Raw genomic sequence first — 14,880 nt, 5'->3', positions numbered from 1 at the left:
TACCAGTGCTAGAATTTCTTCTTCTTCTCTAGGAGTGGATACCAACCTTGGTCTTCCGGATAAATGGCACTGTTTGCTCAAGGAACCGGTAACACGCAATCTATGGTGAATTCTTCCAAACATGCGTTGTGAATGAATCTGGCGATTTGGATAAGTGTCAAGATAAAGACGTCGCGCTTCGGTGGCGTTCCCATTAGCACGACCATACATGAAATGCATGTCTGTTAATTCTGCGTTAGAGTAACCAGCCATAGCGAAAGAAAACTTGTGCACTGAGAACTGTCAAATACGTACTGTTTATTTCACTAAACATCAACCAACTATTTTTGCAAAATAAGAAAGGGGCTCAAAAAACATAAAACATTCCATATCTCCGCAACCGTTACTTTGCGGACCCATGTTTATTGAGACTTTTCTGCTTATTTTGTTTCATACTATTACCTCCTTAAATATTTTACACTCTTTTTTTAACACCCTGTATATAAAATAAATGCAATATCAAAAACATAAACAAAGTAAGTTATTAACAGATCAACTAAAAGGAAGGCCTCCTTACATTTATATTGCAACACAACACATAAAATCAGTTACAATACTATCACATTCATTTAACTACATTTAACATTTCTCTGAATTTAATAAATTTTACATTTCCTAATGCTTTTGTAAATATATCTGCGATATTATTTTCTAACTCTATCTTTACTACTTCAATACTTCCTTGCTTAACATTTTCATGTATAAAATGATAATGAACCTCAATGTGTTTAGAATTCTTTATAAAATTTCCATATTTAGATATAGCTACTGCCCCTGAGTTATATCTTCATATATCCTAACTGGTTTACAAATTTTAGTAAACATTTCACTCATTAAAGAAATAAAAAAATGTATCTCTGTTACAGCAATGTACTCAGTAAATGTAGAAGACTTCGTTACACTATTCTGTTTCTTTGATTTCCAAAAAATGGCATTTTCAAAAAATCTAATAACAAATCCTGTGGTAGACTTTCTATCTACAGTATCTCCTGCCCAGCGTCCACAAAACAATCCACAATATCAACATTATTATTCTTACAATATTTTAATTTAAGATCTTTCGTCAAGTATAAATATTTTAGGATACGCAGGGCATATTTAAAATGTGCCTCATTATAACAATTTTGGAATCTACTAAGGTAATTTACACTGAAAGATATATCTGGTCTAGTACCAGAGCTAATATACAAAAGAGATTATTTCAGATTGCTCCAGTTTTAAGTTTATTTCCATAGGGGTTTTAAATAATTTTGCATTTTCAATATTATAATGTTTAGCTAAAGACTCCATATAAGATTTTTGACTCAAAGTTAAGCTATTATCTTGATCATAATCATATTCAATATTAATACCAATATAATTTTTTACTCTACCTATGTCTTTCATTTTGAATTTGTCAGATATTTTGTCTTTTATGTCAGCAATAATTTGTTCATTCTTACAGCAAATTAATAAATCATCAACAAATAATAAAATGTAAACAGTCCAATAATTTTCTTTTTTAACATACAGACAATAGTCATGTTTACTTCTGTAAAAATCAAGAGTTGTTAAAAAATCATTGAAACATTCATACCATGCTCGGGGACTTTATTTTAAACCGTATAATGATTTAATTAATTTATAAACTCTGTCAGTACCATCTTCATAACCAACTGGCTGTTTAACATATACTTCAGACAAAACCTTGCCATTTAGGAAAGCTGTTTCTACATCCATTTGATGGATATCCAAAGAATTTTGACAATAATAAGACAACAGCAGTTTAAGAGTCGGCATTTCAGCAACAGGAGAATAAGTATCATCAATACTTTCAGTTTGTTGGAAACCTCTCACCACCATCCTGGCTTTATATTCACTTTCACTTTTCTTTTTGTATACCCACTTCACATAAATTACTCTTTTGTCCTTTGGAGGTTTGTTTACAAGTGTCCACGTTTATTTTATTTTCCATAAGACTGTTCATTTCACGATTCATTGCTTCTTTCCATTTCATTGACTCATCACATGCAATCGCCTGAAAATTTTCTGGAACCATAGCATCACAAAAATTACTATACAGGGTGATTCATTAACAATGGGAAAATCGAAAGCTGAAGATACTACACGTGAAATGGTGACCATTGGCGCAAACATGCCTTATCCGAATGTTGTTAGTTTCAGAAATACAGGGTGTTGAAAGTTAAAATTTTAAATCGTTTTTTTGTGATTATTCTGAAAATATGTAGGTTAGGAACTTGAAAGTTTGTGAAACTATATTTGTTTAGGCGACGAATAAGATGCTTGTTGTAATTTCAGCATTGCTCATAGAGGGCATTTTACCGAAAATTTAGTTAATAACTTTTTACCCTGTATGTCTAACATGAAACTTGATTCAAAACCTGAAAGAGCAATCATTTTTCCATTAACTATGTACTCTTGTTTCATTTCGGTATCTCGATCCATTTTCGAGAAAAATCGATTTAACGAACACTATGTTTTGATAATACGAGAAATTAAAAGTGAAACAAACCAAGTGTTTCTTCGTGTTATTACAGCAATTAACAATAAAACAAATGAGATTCGTATTAATGATTTAAAGTCGAAGAATTTACCGTTGACATTTACACACTTTACACAACGTTTTCTGAGAGATCTTCGAGTTTGAAACAACATATTGGGATTGCGTTTGACTTTGTTGGCAGCGATTTGTATTCTTTGCCACAACTCTTCAATAGATTTTTCCAAATAGAAAAATGAAGAGGATTGAAGTCCGGACTTCTAGGTGGCCAAATAAAAATGCTTCCACGGCTTGAAGAAATTCCACTTTATTTAAGAAAAGACATGTGGTTCATGCACGACGGAGCTCCACCGCATTTTTCTTGGCCAGTGCGTGCATATTTAGATGCAGTTTTTCCAAATCGCTGGATTGGCCATGTAAGCATTTTTGCTTGGCCATCCAGAAGTCCGGACTTCAATCCTCTTGATTTTTCTATTTGGTCTCGAATGAAAGATATAGTTTACAAAGAATCTATTGGCTCGTGTGAAGAGTTGTGGCAAAGAATACAAATCGCTGACAACAAAGTCAGACGCAATCGCAATATGTTGTTTCAAACTCGAAGATCTCTCAGAAAACGTGTAAAGCGTATCAGTGTCAACGGTAGATTCTTCGAACAATTACTTTAAATCATAATTACGTATTTTATTTGTTTTATTGTTAATTGTTGTATTGACACGAAGAAACACTTGGTTTGTTTCGCTTTTAATTTCTCATATTATCAAAACATAGTGTTCGTTAAATCGATTTTTCTCGAAAACGGATCGAGATACTGAAATGAAACAAGAGTACATAATTAATAGAAAAATGATAGCTCTTTCACGTTTTGAATCAAGTTTCATGTTAAATATACAGGGTAAAAAGTTATTAAATAAATTTTCAGTAAAACTGGTCGTAAGTGGCGCTCTCTATGAGCAATGCTGAAATTACAACACGCATCTTATTCAACGTTTAAAAAAATATAGTTTCACAAATTTTCAAGTTCCTAACCTACATATTTTCAGAATAATCGCAAAAAAACGATTTAAAATTTTAACTTTCAACACCCTGTATTTCTGAAACTATCAACATTCGGATAAGGCATGTTTGCGCCAATGGTCACCATTTCACGTGTAGTATCTTCAGCTTTTGACTTTCCCATTGTTAATGAATCACCCTGTATATGCTGTAATAACTAAATTCCTCATTAAAACGAAGTGGAGGTTTAACTTGTCTTCTTGATCTTTCTCCTCTCACCTTTTGTTGATCATTTTTTATTTCATCATCACTTCATGTGTATTATCATTGTCTAAGTGTTTTGTCATGTTCCTATTTTCTTGATTTGTATTGATTGAATCTTCTCTTTCGTTTATTCTTAATGTGTCTTCAAGCTTATTTTCATCCTCTTTTTCAAATCCACACAAAATTACATCTTCCTCTACGACATCACAGTGTCTAGCAATAATTACTCTGTTATTGATCAATACTCTGTATCCAGTGTCAGTATATCCAAGTAAAATCCCAACTTCTGCTTTCTTGTCCCATTTAGATTTTCGTCTTTCTTCTGGAATTCTTACAAACACTTTACTTCCATACATTTTCAAATTTTTAACTGATGGCTTCCTTTCAAAAAATATTTCATATGGTATCTTTCTTTCAATAGTATTAGTCAATGTCCTGTTTTTAAGATGCGCAGCTAGTTTAATTACTTCTGGCCAAAGTTTTCTTTCTACCTTTGCTTCTGATAAAAGACATCTGCCCATGTCCATTAACGATCGATTGTATCTCTCTGCGGTTCCATTTAATTCATGGACATATGCTGGGCAAGGTTTTATTACTATACCCTTTTCTTTTGCAAACTGAAAAACTCTTGCATTTAAGTACTCCTTCCCATTGTCACATCGCAGTTCCTTTATCATTTTTCCTGTCAAGTTTTGTACCTCATTTACATATTGCACTAAGTAATCATAAACCTCATCTTCTGTCCTAATACAGTAAACTTTAACTAATTTACTGTAGTCGTCTATGAAGCTCAAAAAATATTTTTCTCCATGATTTCCTGTAGTTTGATGTGGCCCATTTAAATCTGTATGTATGATCTGTAATATCTTCTCTGCTCTTCTTCGATTATTGTGAAATGGTAAGTTATGCATTTTGTTTTTGATACATGTTTCGCACTTTAAATAGTCAGGTTCAGTCTCTTTAGGTAATCCCTCTAATGACTAATTTTTGCACATTAATTCCAAGTTATTAAAATGTATATGTCCCAAAGTACGGTGTAGTTTTTCTTTTATAGTCATATTACTTTTACTCATGTTCGCTTGCAATGTTTCTTGATTCATTTAACTTTTCATCTTATATAGTATCTCGTCCTTAATTGCAACTGCTATAATCTTTCCATTTGTGTTGGAAATTTTTGACAATCTCCCTCTTGAAACAATTGAATATTTGTTTTTGAATAACTCTACAAGTTTGCCTTCATTTCTTTGACATAAAAGACTTTTATCAATGTCACTTCAGCTTTTTGTCCATAAACCAGAAAACAAGTTGTAATATTACCAACTTTTGTAGCTTCTAATATTGTTCCATCACCAATTTTTACTTTTACAGGTGTTTTTAATGTCTCGCAGGTATCAAAGTACTCATCAGTGTAATAATATGGTCCGTACAGTCGGCTCCACCCAAATGTGAACGGCAATATTGTACCGTGTAATTTAAACTTCAAATCATAGTCATAAAATTCAATAGTTGTCAAATATACATATATAGAGCAAACGTAATTAAATGTAAACAAGTAACGTGAAATATGCCGGAGCATTTAACTGAAGCACATAGAGCAAGGGCTATAGCTAAATTAGAAGATAATTGGTCTTTGAGTGAAGTGGCTGCTGATTTAAATGTCAGTAAGAATTGTATATTTTATATTAAACAACGCTGGCGAGAACAATAATTACAAAGATCTATCAGGCAAGGTGTCGGGAAGGTTTACAGTGACGCGGAAGACAATGCCCTGGTCGAATTTATCCATAAGAATACCCTCTATGTGTTACGCCACTAAAAAAAGTCTGATATACTACGATAAAATCCAGATGAATATCCATAACTACCAAAATGCGTCCACATTTGGGTGGCGTCAACTGTACATCCACTATCGAGTAACCATTATATTTGATCTTTACTTGGCTTGTCATTTTCACTTGTTGTGTAAGTATTATTTGCAATTATAGTACGGAAACTACTACTTTGACTCTCATGACTAGTATGATGATAATTTCCGCGTCCTCTAAGAAGATTTCTACCATAATATGATCCACGTCCTCGACGACTAGAAAATCCACGTCCTCGACGAACAGAAAATCCACGTCCTCGACTACGATTTACATTTCCGACAATCTCTTTGAATGTGTCCTGGCTGTCCACAGCCAAACTGATATGACGACCTGACTTCTGCTCGAAAAACATTTGAAGTATCATTTGACGTGTCACTCACATTCTCTGCCTTTTTTAATTTTATTTTACTTTTCAGATAATCAACAGTTCTTTCACCTTCTGGCAAATCATCTATTAAATCACCAATATAACTGTAATTTTCTGGTAACGCTTTTAACATATAATTCAGTTTTTCCTGTTCTGATACTGCTGCACCCGCTTGTTTTAGCTCGTTTATAGCTTTCTCAAAGTCATCAAAGAATAAGGTTATCTCTGCATATTTTTTTAATTTGATACTTTCGAGGTTATGTCGGCACACTATTTGTAAAGCTGTTGACTTCTTCAGGTACATCTCAAACTTTTGGATAATCTCGTAAGCTGTATCGAATTCACTTATATATTCTAGCTGTTTGTTTGTTATTGCACTATAAATGTAATTTGTTGCCTGGACATCCCGTTTGTCTCATTTGTCGTCGTCGGTTTCAATTTTCACTCTTGTTACTACATCTCTGCACTTTTTGAATTGTAAAAACATTCTTATTTTTCAGTTGCTGTAATCAGATCCATCAAAAATCAGAATATTTATGTCACTACTTTTAGTTGCCATTTTGATGTATTAATTTTACTTAAATTCTCATATGACTTTTCACTTCTTACTCTTTCCAACCACGCTCTGCTACCATGTTAATGTAATCATTTTTTAAAGAAGCTCCTTTTTTATATTCATGATTTTTATTATAAAATAGTATATTAAACAAAAAGGTTTAAAAACGACTCTTTGCACACGAGCGAGACATATTGGTGGACCGAGCCGAAGGCGAGGTCCACAAGTCGAGCGATTGTGCAAAGAGGTTTTCAAACGAATTTTTTTACAATACTCTTTATACGACTGCAAACAGAGACCACAAAAATCAAATTTTAATTTAAATCGTTTTTATTACTAAAATTGCCAACGCATTAACAAAATAAATTAAATACAACTTTTAATTTAACTCGTTTTTATTAAGAAAATTGCTAACGCATTAACAAAAGAAACTAATATTTAATATTTATGGTAACATTTGAACATTCCTTCAAGGTTACGCTGGGAAAAGCAGTATTATCACAGACAAAATAGCTATCGCCACAGACCGCTACTGGAATAGGTCGGCAGTTTTAAAATTCCGTATTGCCGGTAGAGTACACCACCAGCAGAATTTTAGGAAGAATCAAATGCAGTGGCCCTCATACCCACTCGTATCCTAGCAATATATAAACAAGACTTTGGTAATGTTGCCAGGCGTACTTACGGATATCTTTTGTACACTTTCTTATCAATAACTGTCTTTTGCGTTACTGTATTTACTTAAATGTACGATGTAGGTATTGATAGAAATGTTTTTAAAGAATCAACGAATATCTATGTAGTTTCATATGATATTCTGCAGCGGTGTTACAATTAAGTTATTATTTAATCATAATTTCGTTAATTAGCTACCTACTATTTTCATTTTTTGGTATTGAAATACTGCAGAAAATATATTTCCAAACAAATAAAATTCGAAATAATATTTTAAACAGCTTGTAATATAATTTTTTTAATATTTGATGATGACGATAAATTTATTTAATATACAAGGTGGGTTATTAGTACGTCGCGGAATGTAGGTACAGGTTTTTTTTTGTATTTTGACATCCACTTACAGGTTTAATAATTAAAGATAGAAAGAAACTTTAAATACAAATGTACGACTTTTCCTTTATTTCATTTGACATCAAAATTTGCTGGCATAAAATATATATGTTGAAAATTAAAAAAATCATTAAAAAAAATTAAAATTCATCCTTATGAAAATAATAAACCACGATTTTTATAACTAACCTTTACAACAACATAAGGAGAATACCTAAAAACGAAATAACATTAATATACCTACAATATTTACAAATCAACATGCAAGTGATTGTGATGATACAGTTGAAAATATGTTTTAATTTACTATTAATTGCTTCAAAAACAAATTCAAAATTATCAAGCATTTCGTACTGTATTTTTCTTTCAATACTTGTAAATTTTCAGGTAAAAAAAAAATATGTCTAAAGGACTGACAATGAGATCGGGGCTGTTTTTTGGCCACCTAAGGTTTCTAATAATATTTTTAGTGTTCGTTGACGGGATTCTTCCTCCAAAGTAAATTTGCCAATAATCTTGAAGAACTTTTGCACATTATTGTTATTTGAATAATACAGTTAATTATGTTTTATTTTTCGTCATCAGAATAACCCATTGTAATTTTTTTAATTTTTTAAATTAAAATGGGTTATTCTAATAATGATAAATCCCATGTATTTTTAAAAGAAGGTTTGTTTCTGTCGTTTTTGTCTGATTGTGTGCGAGAGAGATAGAGTTATAGTGCGCGATAGACATAGAGTGACTCTGTCCTCATAGAGATAGAGTGACTCTGTCTTCATAGAGAGCTTATGTCTCTCTCTCTCTCTGCTGTATTCGGGAGTCTTCACAGCAATTTCAGGACACCTAGGGAGGGAGCGTGGGGTAGAGCGCGTGCCCTTTTTAGCCTTCGTTATCGATCTATGATGTCACACAGTATAAGAAAAAAAAACGCTTTTTGCTCGTAACTCGGAAATGGCTAGAAATATATACAAATTTCCCCTTGGTTCTGATTAGAGCACTCGGTGGGTGACGTAGAGCGGTGTGTCACAATATATGAAAGAAAAAAAACAGTGAACAAATAAATCTCCCATGGTGAACCAGTGAAAAACGTCAAAACCCGCATGTAAAAAAAAAATCGGGAGCAATGGTGTGTGACATCATACGATAAAAAAGTGTTTATAACTCGAAAAAATAATTGAAAAATGTCAACCCCTCCCTCCCGGGTTCTGTATGTTCCTTCTGCGTTGAATGCAAAAGGTCCGAAGTCCGTATGTCGAAAATAAATTTTGGAAACAAGAGGTATGTCGTGTTATAGTAAAAAAGCCGTATAACTCCGAAACGGTGCGTTAAATCGAAAAATTAATTGAAAAATTCTCCCCACACCTCTGGTTCTGTGTGTCAGTTCTGCGTTGAATGGAAAAGGTCCGAAGTCCGTATGTGGAAAATAAATTTCCGAAAGAAGAGGTGTGTGAGGTGATACAGTAAAAAAGGTCTTATAATTCGGAAACGGTGCGTTGAATTGAAAACACAATTGATTGATTGATAATGACCTGTATAATGCAATTTTTTTAAACATAGGTGTTAATATCGTACCATATTGGAAGTCGACGCACAAATCTAGAAACATTAATTTCGAGTTTTTGAATTTTCCCATTCCAAGGTGATAAAATAAATAATTAATTAGGTAAATCCATAGTTTTAATTCTAACTTGATTTATTTTATTTAACATTTAAGGCAAATGTGATTTCCAAACACAAGATAAGTCCCTTTTCTCTTTAATTACATAATTGAAAGCATTAAATTTATTTAGCAGTTATTATTTGGCAACAAAGCCACCGCTGGAACTGCCGCCTATTACCAAGTAGAAGAGTTCCTACGCTAAATTTTATAGCGCTTGCAACTTTTTATAGCTTCCAAGATCTATGTTGTGATTGGCACTTAACGTTGACTTGAGCATCGAAAAAATCGTCCACAACGTCGAAGTTTTATATTTCTTAGATAGTTCTTCAAAATACACCATTACTGCGTTTTCTGTGAAAGTTTGGACATTTTTGGCTAGTCGCCAGTCCATAAATCGGCTTAACTCAGCTTCATACCTGCTTCTGGATTTTGTTGGCAGCAGTTCCGAACATATTTCGCTTGCTTTCTGTAAAATCTCTTCAGAATCACACATTTTTACATCCAAACTTCGGGAATTCAACAATTTTTGAAGTATCTAATCAACAAAATATAAGAGCCGTGACGGTTGCTATGAAACTCAGCCAACTTGAAACATTGCTTAATTTGGGTGACAACATCAAACAAAAATCACAATCTGGAGACGCGTGTGCAAAGATGATATAACCGTTGCAAAACATAACATTGCAAAATGTTTAGCACACGGCGTGTGCAAAATACCGTTTTCAGAGCGTGTTTTCCGTGCGCAAAACTTCCCTTTTGCAAGGCAGTCGTATAAAAAAACATTTTTGTACAACAACTTATTTTACATAATATAAAACAACTGCAATATCAAAAACATAAACAAAGTGAAGTTACTTACAGATCAACTAAAAGAAAGGTGTTAACAATATGAATGTATAGTAACTAACAAGATTAATTAATTAAACAAACCCACTCGCCAGAGAATCAAACAGGAATTAGTTTGCAATACATTTACTTACATATGTAATATGTAAATGTTTCTTGTTCTCGTCACAGAGAAACTTTAGTCACAACTTATATATATTTCATGACACAAGTAAAATTTAAAGTCTATTTTGCAAAGTATCTGTATTTGCATAGGAAAAGAGAATTGGAAATTTACTATTTCAGTCGGTTATAAAGAACTTGCCTTTTGTGTTACCTTTGTATCATAAACGCAAAGCCTTTACCCTTTCTTATTCAGGCAACCAGAAACATTTGTATACTTTTATACATATCTCTCATTTTATACCTTGTTGCTTTAACTTTGTTAGAAAATATTTTATTTCCATTTGGAAACGAAAAGTGCACTTTTTTCAATAATCTGCATAAAGTTGCATCTATATAGTAGATATTGGAAGAGGGCAGAATTTGCTTAAAACTAAATGACCGTTACGATTGAAGTTATCTGCTTTTCAAGTTCTTTTTATTTATAATTTAATTAACAATCAAATCGCAACTTTTGGAATCTTAACAATTATGAAATATACCCGAGTGCCTACCTACGAATTAAAATTAAAATGTTCCAGAAAGTGCAAGAACGTACTTATAACATTTTCGAACAACAAATATTTTGTTTTTAACAAAGCAGTGAAAGGTGATACTTCTATTAAAATCTGTGATAATTTGCAAATATCTCAGGGCTGGAAACAAATATTTAAAAAAAAAACCAAAATTATTGGTGAGCATCGTTAAATAATCTCGGAAACATTATACCTACTGTATTGTTCCTTTTTAAACATCATAAAACAAAAAGCCATTAAAAAATTTATTAAGAGTTGACAGACTCAATTATTTGTCTAATTTAATATTTAAAATTTTATATCCTGGTAGCTCAACTGGATATTACGAGCTCAGCTAACACTAAACGTCCATATTTTTAGTCAGAAAATGATTTTCCGCATTTGTTGCAAAAGCATGTCTTCACTGTGCAAATATCACCCAAAGTTACACTAAACCAAAATGTGCAAGGCATCTTCTGCAACGACCATATCAATTGATCTCGTTTCCACAGCTAGAATTCGTAATTTCTTACATTCGTAAAAAATAGCAGCTGTACACAAACGATTTATGTGCGCATAATTGGTAAATATACATACTGTGTACAGAACATTTAGGAATATTTGGGAAGATATGTATTTGTCATGAGCTCATATTTCACATCGGTAGTCGTATGTATGATATAATACAACTCGGCGTTACAGATTTTAGCCAAATAATCTGCAAACATTTATTTTTTATGTATGTTTGACGAGGGACCGCATCATCTGGAGCCTGGAAGGGGCATTATTTGTTACATGTTGCTATTTTAATATACAGTACACAAAAAGTAGCTTGACAAATTGGGCAAATATTTGTTTAACGTGCCTGCTATGGTACAGACCTTCATAAATTATTACAAGTCCGTCGAGCATAGACAACCAACAATACAGGGTTGGTCTATCAACTGAAAATCCCTAAACCTTCGTGGAGTGGTTGAAGGGGTAGATGTAATTAAAACAATTTTTTTTTAAATTTTTTATTTTATTAAACTTAATATATGCGATTTAGTATTACACTTGTGAAAAAATACTTTATATTTTTTTGTTGAAATAGTTTTAACCTTATTAAAATAAGAAAAACTATCAATTCTCACTTGTTAATAAAAAAAAGGGAAACATTTTTACAAAAAATTAAAACAAAAAGGACAAGTTGTGAATCCATAACAATTTCTTATTTTTTATTTTATTACAAAGTAAAATAAACAAAGAGATTTTTTTCTTATAGATATAATATTATAATTGCTGCTTTTAGTTGTTTAATGTTTTACACTGGTGTTTTAAAAATCTACACAATCTAATCAGTCAATTTAAATAATTTCAAAAATGTTAATATGTGTTATGTTTGCCTCAATAGCTTCTTGTCGAAATGACTTTCTAATTCGCATCACCATTGGACATTCCAATATACAAATAAAAGCGAAAATGCATTACAAACATTATTTTTTCACGAAAAAAAAGAGAAATACTCATCAATTTTTAATATGTGCAAAAAATATTTTTATATAAAAATTCCATCCTTAATACAACACCCCCTCTATGTGAGTTATATAATTTTTAAAATTTATGCATGCTGAAAAAACTAAAACTTCATTTCATACGGGCATTACGTAAATAAGCAGCGCTAGTTCTATCCAATTCCGATCACGCTATTCTTCTTAACGTAATCTGGCTGAACTTCACAACAAAATTTTAAATTGAATACACTGGAGGCAGTTTTGTACATTCAAATGAGTTCGAGCAGTTTCAGTAATAAATTCTGCTTACCATAACATTTAAACATAATGGTTGGTTATCTGGAACACCATCTCCATAATAATTTATGTGCATTTCAGGTACGCCAGCCCCTTAGCGACTATTTCTTACTTATTCGTACGGATATCCCGTGAACTTACGCAACAGAGTCCTGGGGCAGTGATAACGTTCGAGGCTCGGTGTAAGGAGGGTCGATCGAGGACCGATTCTCACTCAACCACTACGGAATTCCGGTAAGTATGACAAATTTCATTTCAGCATTCAGTTTTTATCGCACTGTCAACAATCCCGTGAACCGCCGCCCATAAATTAGTAGGATCATTTTCCCAGTGTAAATATTTAACAGCATCTTAGTCAAATTTCCTCTTACTAAGTTTCGCGGTAAAGTGAATTGTCAACTAAATCGCAATTTATAGTGGTATATGCTGCAAATGGTGTAAACGCGACCTGATTCACATTCGCCTCAAGGCAACGAACGACTTTTCATCTGCTAAAGCGGAATAGAAAAATAAACCCCTTTAGAATTCCCGTAAATATTTCCGTTAATATAAAACTTAACTACTGTTATTATCACTTTTAATACAGGGTGTATCGGAAAGATCTATTAAAGTAGTTAAGATTTACAATTCATAAGTTAAATAGTTTGTTAAAATGATTCTTTTTTAAACAGAAAAAATAGTTACGCCACTTTTTATCCTTAGCCTACTGTACACACAAACCCAATATTAAGCCGTTTGCAGATCCCACCATCTAGCCATCGTTGTGAAGCATAAGATGCTGAGCGCAATCGAAATTTTCGTTTATGTTTCGAATTCAACTTTTTCGTTTATAGTGTAACATTCACTATTTGTTTAGTATGTTACAATTTATTTTAACTATAATTCAACAAGTAAACAGTTTCTTGAGATCTTAGCATCAAATTTAACTTTGTTATTACTATTAGTTAGTATTGTTTCCACCTGTATACTGCTATATTGTTGTTGCATCTGTTAAACAGTGGCGGCTGGTGAAGGAGGTCTCTGGGACTCCGCCCCCCCCCCCCAGATATTTTCAAACTATAAACTTAAAATAATGTATTTATTTAATAGCATGCATTCAATATCTCTTGGATGTTAGGTTGGTTGCATAAAGTGCATGTACTCCGTGAACGTAGCTCAGATTAATGCCATCTGCCATCTATGATCGTACCAAAGAGTTATGTTTGACCGCGCGCGCAATCCCCACTCCATTGCGGACTGTCAAATCTTGAGTCCATCCTACAAGCATATTTTTACATATGATTGGATAAATTGGCACGTGGAGGGGATAGGCGACGATAGTCTCGCGCACTTTGTTTTGGACTTTTTTTGGTTATACGTGTTTTGTTTTTGCTTTTGCGCTTTTTAAGACATTATATTTTATAAGTTCAAGTTTAAAATGAGGATTTGTGAAATAAAAAAACTTGTTATTAGCAATTTAAGTTCAGAGGAAAAAGTAGAATTGAAAAATAACGGACGTCCAACGCCAGTGTTGAATTTAGTTCAGGTGCGGAAAGAGTGCAAAAGTAGGCCGGCTTTTATTCGCAAATTTGATAAAAACATTTATGTTGTGTGGTTGTGACGAAACAAATAGATTTTTTTGTTTTGTATGTTTATTGTTCGAAGGAGGCGAAGAAAACTAGACGAAATCTGCAGTTTCTGACTTGAAACATTTACCAGACAAGATTAAGATGAAAATTCTCCTAAACACAAAAATAAGTTGGTGAGTTTTTTACTCTTAGGAAGAGTAAATATTGCTTCTTGTTTAAGTAGTGCTTATGCGGAACAAATAAATAGCCATAACGAAACAGTTAAGAAAAATCGATTGCTTCTTTAAAAAATTATAGATATCTTAAAATTATGTGGTACATGTACCCTTCCTCTTCGTGGACATAATGAAAAAGTGACTCGGTAAACAAAGGGGTATTTTTAGAACTGATAGACTATAGTGCAAAAATTGATACCGTTTTAGATAAACATCTTAGTGATGCCACGTTTTTAACGGAACTTCAAAAACTATACAGAATAAACTATTACAGTAATCTACATAATTATATCCTAACTGGGTTGGTTGATCGATTATCCACTTCAGCCCCCACACGTTGGAATTTTACTTCTCGCATTGTATCTAAGTACCTACTGTACACACTGACAGTATTCATTTTGGGGTACTTGCAAACACAATGACCTTCAAATTCCTTTAAAATTTTCGCCTGCGGCGCTGAGCGGCTCTTATCATGTACGTCCTCTTTTCA

Source organism: Anoplophora glabripennis, unplaced genomic scaffold (assembly GCF_000390285.2).
Source record: "Anoplophora glabripennis isolate ALB-LARVAE unplaced genomic scaffold, Agla_2.0 scaffold897, whole genome shotgun sequence".
In the NCBI taxonomy this organism is placed as follows: Eukaryota; Metazoa; Arthropoda; class Insecta; order Coleoptera; family Cerambycidae; genus Anoplophora; species Anoplophora glabripennis.
Note: the sequence above shows the minus strand (reverse complement) of the source record.